This window comes from Notolepis coatsorum, assembly GCF_963971535.1.
Source record: "Notolepis coatsorum genome assembly, chromosome: 1".
In the NCBI taxonomy this organism is placed as follows: Eukaryota; Metazoa; Chordata; class Actinopteri; order Aulopiformes; family Paralepididae; genus Notolepis; species Notolepis coatsorum.
In genome coordinates, this window is record NC_140165.1 from 192,101,148 (window position 1) to 192,111,147 (window position 10,000).

Sequence of the window (10,000 nt, forward strand, 5' to 3'; positions counted from 1 at the left end):
GAGGGTGGCAGTATGGACGGATGAGTGGTATACTGCTGCAGGATGGCATTTAGCGGCGGCCAGTGTTGTGGCTCAGCTGGCTACTTTCCTATCCAAGATGGCGTCGGGTTGTAGGTCTTTGGGTCCGACCGACACTATGAACGTGATTCATGTTTGTGGTGTTATAGAGATCTTGACTCAGTCGCAAGCTATAACTGCGGGGAGGATTCGGATGCTATCGACTTTGGTTGTTAGGCATCTTTGGTTGGAGCAGTCTCCTCTTGGGGAAGAGGATAGGTTTTCTCTCCTCACGACTCCTTTTTCCACAGATAGTCTTTTTGGGCGTTCTGTGGAGGCGCAGGCGGTTTTTGATTCGGGTCCTACACCGCCTCACGCTGTGCAGCCAGGGGTGGGAGCACGATCTCGTCAACGACTGTGGCGAGATCCTTGACAGGCGGCCATGTTTCCCCCGCCAGTGGTGCCCTGGTTGGAGAATCGACAGGGTATCGCGAGGCCGACAGTCTTGGCGGCCGAGGGATCGGCCATTTTGGGTGATTTCGGGGTTGGTAAACCACCCCGTCGTCATTTTGCCGCGAGCAGCCCGCTCCCCGTTCAGTCCGCTTTCTGTTACCCTCAGAAGCGGGGCTCTGAGTGTTCTCCTTTGGCTGCGGGCCGCGAACCTTCTTTGAAGCGTATGCGGCCCCATTCTTCGCTTCTCATGGAGACAGGGGCTGACACCCAGTTGATGGCTGAGCCTGGGTCTGTCCGTGAGAATGTTCCGTCGTCGCGTGGTTCCTACACCGCAGGTTGTGGGTGGGTGGGACCTGGTGTTACAGCTGCCACTAGCTCCAGTGGTCAGCAGGGGGACTCGGTGCCTCTTCTGTTGAATGCTCAGCAGGGGTTACCCCAGCTTCGCCCTCGCCAGGCGGGGTGTCGCGCTGTTGCCTCCCACTCCCGTCAAACCGGCAGTGGTCTGCAAAGGAGAGGCTGGCGTGATTTGAGTGGTAGCAATATCACTGCAGGGCTTCGGCGTGTAGGAGCCCATGGGGTCCTCAGGCCTTGCGTGTCTGGCTGCGGAACGTCTCCTCAGCGTGTGCTAGAGGGGTGTTCAGGGGGTGAGTGTGTGTCCACAAGCTTGATGACCGCTCCTCCCGTATCAAACCGGCCCTTTCTGTCGGGGTCCTCCCTTGGTTGCTTTGCACGACGGGGGGGACCGGGCCAATTATCTGCTGTTCCTTGCGGCCCAGCGTCAGTTGACGGCGGGGGCGCTGTGGGATTATGTTCACATATGGCGACGGGAATGTCCCTTGAATCAGTGGATGAGGAGAACGTTAGAGGAGGGGCTGGTTTTGCAATTTGCGCGGCCCCATCCTCCGTTCTCAGGTTTGGTGCCGACCCTGTTGTCAGGGTCAGACGCAGTGACAGCCCTGGCCGACGAGATCCAATCTCTGTTGGCGAAGCAGGCCGTCGTTCCCGAGAGAGGACGCAATGTCAGGCGTCTACTCCCGTTATTTTCTGGTGCCCAAGAAAACTGGGGGGGTCAGACCTATACTGAATCTGTCCATGTTCAATCGGTTGATTGTAGCGAGACCGTTCAGGATGTTGACCGTCCGACTCCTTCTGCTTGCTGTCAGGAGGGGGGACTGGTTCACCTCCATAGACCTGAAGGATGCGTATTTTCACATACCCATTTTCCCTCCTCACAGGAAGTTCCTACGGTTCCTGTTTCAGGGCGTAGCGTACGAGTACCACAGAATGCCGTTCGGTTATTCTCTGGCTCCCCGCACATTCACCAAGTGCGTGGCGGCTGCTCTGGGGCCTTTACGTCGTCGGGGGATACGAGTCCTGTTTTATCTCGACGACATTCTGCTCCTCAGCCGTTCAGAGGAGGTTGCCAGGTCTCATACTCGGCTGGTGGTGGAATTCCTCACCAACCTGGGTTTTGCTGTGAATTGGAAGAAGAGTACCCCTCTTCCCAGTCAACAGGTGGAGTACTTGGGCTTGACATTGAGGTCGAAGCCCATGCTTGCGACCCTCTCGGAGCAGCGTCGGGGGGTTCTCCGTCACGCGCTCGGGGGTTTCCGTCCGGGAGGGACGGTTACGGCGCGGCAGGTGATGCGTCTGCTAGGCCTTATGTCGGCGGCCCACACGGTGGTTCCTCTTGGCCTCCTTTTTATGAGGCGGATACAGAGGTGGTTTCTCTCTTTGAGGATAGATCCGGTGTGGGGCAAAGGGAGACGGTTGACGGTTCCTTTGTCGATATGGGGGGATCTCGCCCACTGGGGGAGGCAGGGTATCCTCTCTGCGGGGGTCCCCATGGGCGGCAGGGGCTCCCACATCACGGTTTTCACCGACGCCTCTCTCACAGGTTGGGGAGGGGCGTTGCGGTTCCATGCTGTGGGGGGCAGCTGGACGGGTCATGCCGACCCGGCTGTCCTGCATATCAATGTGTTGGAATTGAAGGCGGTTCTCCTGGTCCTCAAACGGCTCGGCCACCTGGTGGTAGGCAGAAACGTTTTGGTCAGGACGGACAATGTGACGGCGGCGGCGTATATCAACAGGCAGGGTGGGACTCGTTCCACCCGCCTGCTCGGGGTGGCGCGCGAGCTGTTGCTATGGGCATCCCGCAGGCTGCGCAGTCTGCGGGCGCTCCACGTTCCTGGTACGGAAAATGTGGCGGCGGATGTGATGTCTCGGGGCGGTCCTCGTCGCGACGAGTGGGAACTCCGCCCCGACATAGTCAGACAGATCTGGGATCGGTTCGGGGAGGCCTCAGTAGATCTGTTTGCGTGCCGACGTTCTCACAAGTGCCCCTTGTGGTTCTCGCTCAGTCGAGCGGATCGTCCCCCCTTGGGGGTGGATGCCTTCTCGACCTTTCCATGGCCGCCCGGGCTTCTGTACGCCTTCCCTCCTGTACAGCTGTTGAGTCAGCTGTTGGAGCGGATACGGAGGGAGCGCAGGACGGTGATCCTGGTCGCGCCGGACCGGGGCACGTCAGTGTGGTTCCCGGTCTTAATCCAGCTTCTGGTCGCTCCTCCTTGGGCCATTCCGTGGTCAGCGACGGCCCTCTCTCAGCACGACGGGTCACTGTGCCAGTTTCCGGTGTTGGGCCAACGCCTGTTGGTGTGGCTGGTGGAGGGGTGAGTCTGGAGAGGATGGATCCCGCGGTGGTTGATACCATCCGGTGTGCGCATGCTCCCTCCACTGTCGCGGTTTACGCGGGCAGGTGGCGTGCGTTCCAAGAGTGGTGTAAGGGGGGGGGGCTGGGACCCAGTCTCCTGCCCCCTGGATGCTGTTCTGGGTTATTTCCAGTCTATTCTTGGTAGGGTGTCGGCTTCGACAGTGAGGGTATATGCGGCGGCTATATCCTCCTATCATGAGGGTTTTGAGGGGAGTGTTTTGTTCCGCCACCCTCTTGTGAAGCATTTCCTGCTTGGCGCTCGACGCGTTAAGCCGGTGCGACGCTCCTTGGCTCCGACTTGGGATCTCCAATTGGTCCTCGGTCGGTTGTCCTTGGCTCCGTTTGAGCCGCTCGAACAGGCGCCGTTGGGACGGCTGTCTTTCAAGACCGCGTTCCTGCTGGCTGTCACTTCCGCTAAACGCGTGGGTGAGCTCTGTGCTCTTTCGGTGCGTCCGGAGTGCCTGTCTTTTCGGGCCGATTGCGGTGCCACTCTGCGACCTAATCCTGCTTTCGTGCCTAAGAATATCCGGAGTTCTTTCCGCTCCCGGGATATTGTGGTTCAGGCTTTTCGTCCTCCTCCTCACGCTAGTGAGTTGGATGCGGGCCTTCACCTGTCATGTCCGGTCCGTGCTTTGGGGTTTTACCTCAGCCGTACTCAGGGTTTCAGGGTTACCGACCAGCTTTTTGTCTGTTACGGTGGGGCTCGTGCTGGTAAGGCACTGTCGACGAAGCGCCTGTCCCGTTGGTTGTGCGAGGGTATTGCCCTCTGCTACACGTTGGCTGGGCTGGATCCCCCTGGGGGCGTCAGGGCGCACTCCACTCGTGGGGTGGCTGCTTCTGCCGCTCTCCTGGGTGGGGCCTCGGTGGAGGACATCTGTGCTGCGGCTTCGTGGTCCTCACCGGGCCCCTTTGTAAGGTTTTACCTCATGGACATGACCGGGGGTTCTGTCTCCCAGGCGGTTCTGGGGTCTGTGGCCTTTCCTGCTTCCCGTTCTTTGGTCGGGTAGCAGGAGTGTGTGGGTTTGGGCCACAGTGTGTTGAGTCACACGTGGTTCCGCCTGTACGGTGTGTTCAAGGGGTTCTAGCTCCCTCTTGTTCGCATTCAGGTGGAGTTGACTGCGCCCCCCCTTCATTAGGAAGGATGGGGTGACAGGGCTCCCCGCACCCCTTGATGTGGGCTTACGGGTCCTCAGGGGGTACATCTGTCGGGTCTCGCGCCCGCTCTTCCCCATTATCTCGTAAGGCTCAGAGCGGGACGCGATGCAAATACGAAATATAACGAAAGGTTATGTAGATAACCTAGTTATATTAGTATTGGCTGAGCGTCCCGCTCTGCGCGCCCTGAGTTCCCTCTTGAGGGATCTTTTCCTGGGACGGGTTTTTGGCGAGGAAGGGTGTTTCATGACCAGAGTCATGGTTATATGGGTGGTGGCCACCATAAGGGGCGGGGCCCCATACAGGTGGGGTGCATGTGTTTTTTATTCGTGGGAGATACAATATGTATCACAGGAGATAGAAGTATCTCGTAAGGCTCAGAGCGGGACGCTCAGCCAATACTAATATAACTAGGTTATCTACATAACCTTTCGTTATGGATAGCTGTATAATCTGGTTAAAAAGCTGTGGATGAAACGTGGCTTTCTTTATAGAACCTGCTTTCCCAAGTTCAGTAGAAAAATTATTGTTGAAACTATATTACTCTCTGTTCTGGATTATGATGATGTAATATATAGACATGCTTAAGCCCTATAGATATATATACAGTATATATATATACAGTATATAGTATATATCACTCCGCTCTTAGATGTGTTACTGGTGATACCTACAGTATATAACACTCTGCTCTTAGATGTGTTACTGGTTTAAGTTTAAGTTTATTTGGATCCCCATCAGCCACAGCAGTGCTGGGGCTATTCTTCCTGGGGTCCATAACACATAAAATACAGTTACAGACTTATACACTCACAACATTTACATGTCATACAGACAATTAAAACAACAATAAAAACCCTAATCAAATTCATAATACAATATAACAATATATACGCCTTATGAATTCATAATACAATACAATAATACCTACTCATAATTCATTCATAATACAATACAGCATAATATACTATTTAGCTTTTACATACATTATCTATGCCAATTATACAATATTTTAATAATATATCCCTATCAGACACATGCCTTTTCATCCATATATACCTATCCCTTTATCAGACACATACATTTTCATTTACGTACACACAATCTATTAGGGAATGTCAATTTCTTTGGTTGAAAATGTTGTTTTACCACGATTTTGAAACGACATTTACTATTCTCCTGCTTAACATGTCTGGGAAGAGAGTTCCATTCCTGCATACCACGGAACATGACAGTTCGCTTCATTGCATTCGACCTCACTTTTGGAAGTGTAAAACCTCGTGCAGAAGCATGTCTGGTGGAATGGTTGTGTCTGTCAAGACTTATTGATAAATTGTTATATAAAATTGAGGGGATCTTTGTAACAAGAATATTCCTAGTGAATACCTACATACCTACATACATACATACATACCTACCTACAGTATATATCACTCTGCTCTTAGATGTGTTACTGGTGATACCTACAGTACATATCACTCTGCTCTTAGATGTGTTACTGGTGATACTTACAGTATATATCACTCTGCTCTTAGATGTGTTACTGGTGATACTTACAGTACATATCACTCTGCTCTTAGATGTATTACTGGTGATACCTTCAGTACATATCACTCTGCTCTTAGATGTGTTACTGGTGATACCTTCAGTATATATCACTCTACTCTTAGATGTGTTACTGGTGATACTTACAGTATATATCACTCTGCTCTTAGATGTGTTACTGGTGATACTTACAGTATATATCACTCTGCTCTTAGATGTATTACTGGTGATACCTACAGTATATATCACTCTGCTCTTAGATGTGTTACTGGTGATACCTACAGTATATATCACTCTGCTCTTAGATGTGTTACTGGTGATACTTACAGTATATATCACTCTGCTCTTAGATGTGTTACTGGTGATACCTACAGTAACAGTATATATCACTCTGCTCTTAGATGTGTTACTGGTGATACCTACAGTATATATCACTCTGCTCTTAGATGTGTTACTGGTGATACCTACAGTATATATCACTCTGCTCTTAGATGTGTTACTGGTTTAAGTTTAAGTTTATTTGGATCCCCATTAGCCACAGCAGTGCTGGGGCTATTCTTCCTGGGGTCCATAACACATAAAATACAGTTACAGACTTATACACTCACAACATTTACATGTCATACAGACAATTAAAACAACAATAAAAACCCTAATCAAATTCATAATACAATATAACAATATATACGCCTTATGAATTCATAATACAATACAATAATACCTACTCATAATTCATTCATAATACAATACAGCATAATATACTATTTAGCTTTTACATACATTATCTATGCCAATTATACAATATTTTAATAATATATCCCTATCAGACACATGCCTTTTCATCCATATATACCTATCCCTTTATCAGACACATACATTTTCATTTACGTACACACAATCTATTAGGGAATGTCAATTTCTTTGGTTGAAAATGTTGTTTTACCACGATTTTGAAACGACATTTACTATTCTCCTGCTTAACATGTCTGGGAAGAGAGTTCCATTCCTGCATACCACGGAACATGACAGTTCGCTTCATTGCATTCGACCTCACTTTTGGAAGTGTAAAACCTCGTGCAGAAGCATGTCTGGTGGAATGGTTGTGTCTGTCAAGACTTATTGATAAATTGTTATATAAAATTGAGGGGATCTTTGTAACAAAAATATTCCTAGTGAATACCTACATACCTACATACATACATACATACCTACCTACAGTATATATCACTCTGCTCTTAGATGTGTTACTGGTGATACTTACAGTATATATCACTCTGCTCTTAGATGTGTTACTGGTGATACTTACAGTATATATCACTCTGCTCTTAGATGTGTTACTGGTGATACCTTCAGTACATATCACTCTGCTCTTAGATGTGTTACTGGTGATACCTTCAGTACATATCACTCTGCTCTTAGATGTGTTACTGGTGATACCTCCAGTAACAGTATATATCACTCTGCTCTTAGATGTGTTACTGGTGATACCTACAGTATATATCACTCTGCTCTTAGATGTGTTACTGGTGATACCTACAGTACATATCACTCTGCTCTTAGATGTGTTACTGGTGATACCTTCAGTATATATCACTCTGCTCTTAGATGTGTTACTGGTGATACCTACAGTAACAGTATATATCACTCTGCTCTTAGATGTGTTACTGGTGATACCTACAGTAACAGTATATATCACTCTGCTCTTAGATGTGTTACTGGTGATACCTACAGTAACAGTATATATCACTCTGCTCTTAGATGTGTTACTGGTGATACCTACAGTAACAGTATATATCACTCTGCTCTTAGATGTGTTACTGGTGATACCTACAGTACATATCACTCTACTCTTAGATGTATTACTGGTGATACCTACAGTACATATCACTCTACTCTTATATGTATTACTGGTGATACTTACAGTACCCATTACTGTACTCTATGAAAAAGCTTGCTGTCCCTCTCTCTCTCTGTGAGGTGAGATCAACATTGGTATATGTTTATTCACAAAGCACTCCTAAACAAATGACCAACTTACATTACCTCACTACTAGATTTCAATGTAGGAGCTTATCAAACCCACTCTCAGGATTGGATCAAGTCCCGAACTCAGACTGCTTTTAGATGTTGTGCTCTGGACTCGTGGAATAACCTACAAAGCACTTTAAATATTGATGCCCTGATAACATTGGGACATTTTAGAAATATGCTCTTAAATCTTAATGTTTTTTAATGTAATTGTTTTAACCAATGTTATTTAGTTTTCTTATTGTCTGATTTTGTTTTTGGTTATTTTAGTTTTCTTTCTGCCTAATGTAATCAAGTTCTCAAGTTTCAAGTTTCTTTAATAGTTGTCATACAGAAGTACAGAATACTTTCATACAAAATGCTTCTTACTGTTACGCTCCAGAGACTGTGCTAGACAAGATAGTATCAAATAACATAGTATAGCATGTAATTTAGAAGAAGAAAATGAGGTCACAGTGTTCGGTATAGACATATGTACAATGTTCTGAGTTACCATATAATATACAATACTATGCAGTGTACTAATGTACAGTACTATCTAGTGCAAAGCAGAAATGGGATGAGGTACAATTTAGGTACAATTTACAGTAAGGTGTACGAGTTGTAGTGCAATCCTTCATCAATAAATATAAAGTGTGGGGAGTGGGTGCTACAGTGTGTTTGTTTAAAGTGGGTGTGTGCTATAAAGTGTGTGGAGTGGGTGCTACAGTGTGTTTGTTTAAGTGAGTGTGTGCGTGTGGATGTGTGTGCTATGTGCGTTTGGTGGTTGTTGTTGTGTAGTGTTCATTCATTGTTCGTTTAGCAGCCTGATGGCCTGGGGATAGAAGCTTCTTCTGAGTCTTTCTGTGCTCGCCTTGAGACTCCGGTATCGCTTGCCTGACCGCAGCAGTTCAAAGAGGCAGTTGTTCGGGTGACTGGAGTCTTTAATGATTCTCTTAGCCTTGCCCTTGCAACGCTTGTTGTAAATGTTCTGGAGGGTGGGGAGCCCCCCTCCAATTGTGCGTTCGGCTGAACGTGTCACTCTTTGTAGTCTGCTTCGGTCTTGTGCAGTGCTATTCCCAAACCAGGAGGTGATGTTGCCGGTCAAGATGCTCTCTATTGTACATGAGTAGAAGTTCTTAAGGATCTTCTGACTGACTTGGAACTTCCTTAGGCGCCTGAGGAAGTAGAGGCGTTGTCGTGCCTTCTTCACAACACTGTCAATGTGTGTGGTCCATGTCAAGTCCTCGGATATGTAGGCTCCGAGGTACTTAAAGCTGTTGACTCTCTCAACCGGTGCCCCGTCGATGCTGAGGGGGCTGTAGTCCTTGACCCCCGACCTCCTGAAGTCCACAATCATCTCCTTTGTTTTGCTGACGTTCAGGGAGAGGCTGTTTTCCTGGCACCATCCCGCCAGGACCTTGACCTCTTCCAGGTAGGCCCTCTCGTCGTTGGCAGAGATCAGGCCCACCACCACTGTGTCGTCAGCAAATTTGATGATTGTATTGCTACTCCGCTGAGCCACACAGTCGTGTGTGTACAGGGAGTAGAGGAGGGGACTCAGAACACAGCCCTGGGGGGCCCCTATGTTGAGGGTGATGGATGAGGAGGTGCAGTTGCCTGCTCTCACCACCTGGGGTCTGCCAGTCAGGAAGTCCAAGACCCACTGGCAGAGGTCATAGTTCAAGCCCAGGTCCCTGAGCTTGGCTATGAGTATGGAGGGGACTATGGTATTGAATGCCGAGCTGTAGTCGATGAATAGCATAATCTCAGCATCATTAGGAATGAGGCTCCATCTCTATGTATTTCCAATAAATAAATAAAGATTAATATATATATATATTAGTGCTGTCAATAGATTAAACAAAATTAACTAATTAATCTCACTATTTTCTGTAATTCATCTAGATTAAAAATAGCATTTTTCTACTTAAGACCGAAGCTTGTAACAGATATTTACTTGAGTAATATCATGGAATTAATGTAAAATCAACACAAAGAAAGTATATTTAGATTCAAAGACACAAAGAAAGTATATTTAGATTCAAAGACTATTTTAATAGCTTTCTTTGAATACAGTTTCTCTCCTGTGAAATACAAATGTTCAACAAAACCATCAACATTGACTCAGCT

The 10,000-nt window shown here is 47.6% G+C and overlaps 1 protein-coding gene across 6 annotated transcripts in view; it reads left to right on the forward strand.

Annotated features, from left to right (window-relative positions):
• Positions 1-10,000, forward strand: part of ltbp4 (latent transforming growth factor beta binding protein 4) — a 219,225-nt gene that overhangs the window by 187,334 nt on the left and 21,891 nt on the right. The gene's annotated exons all lie outside the window — the stretch shown is intronic.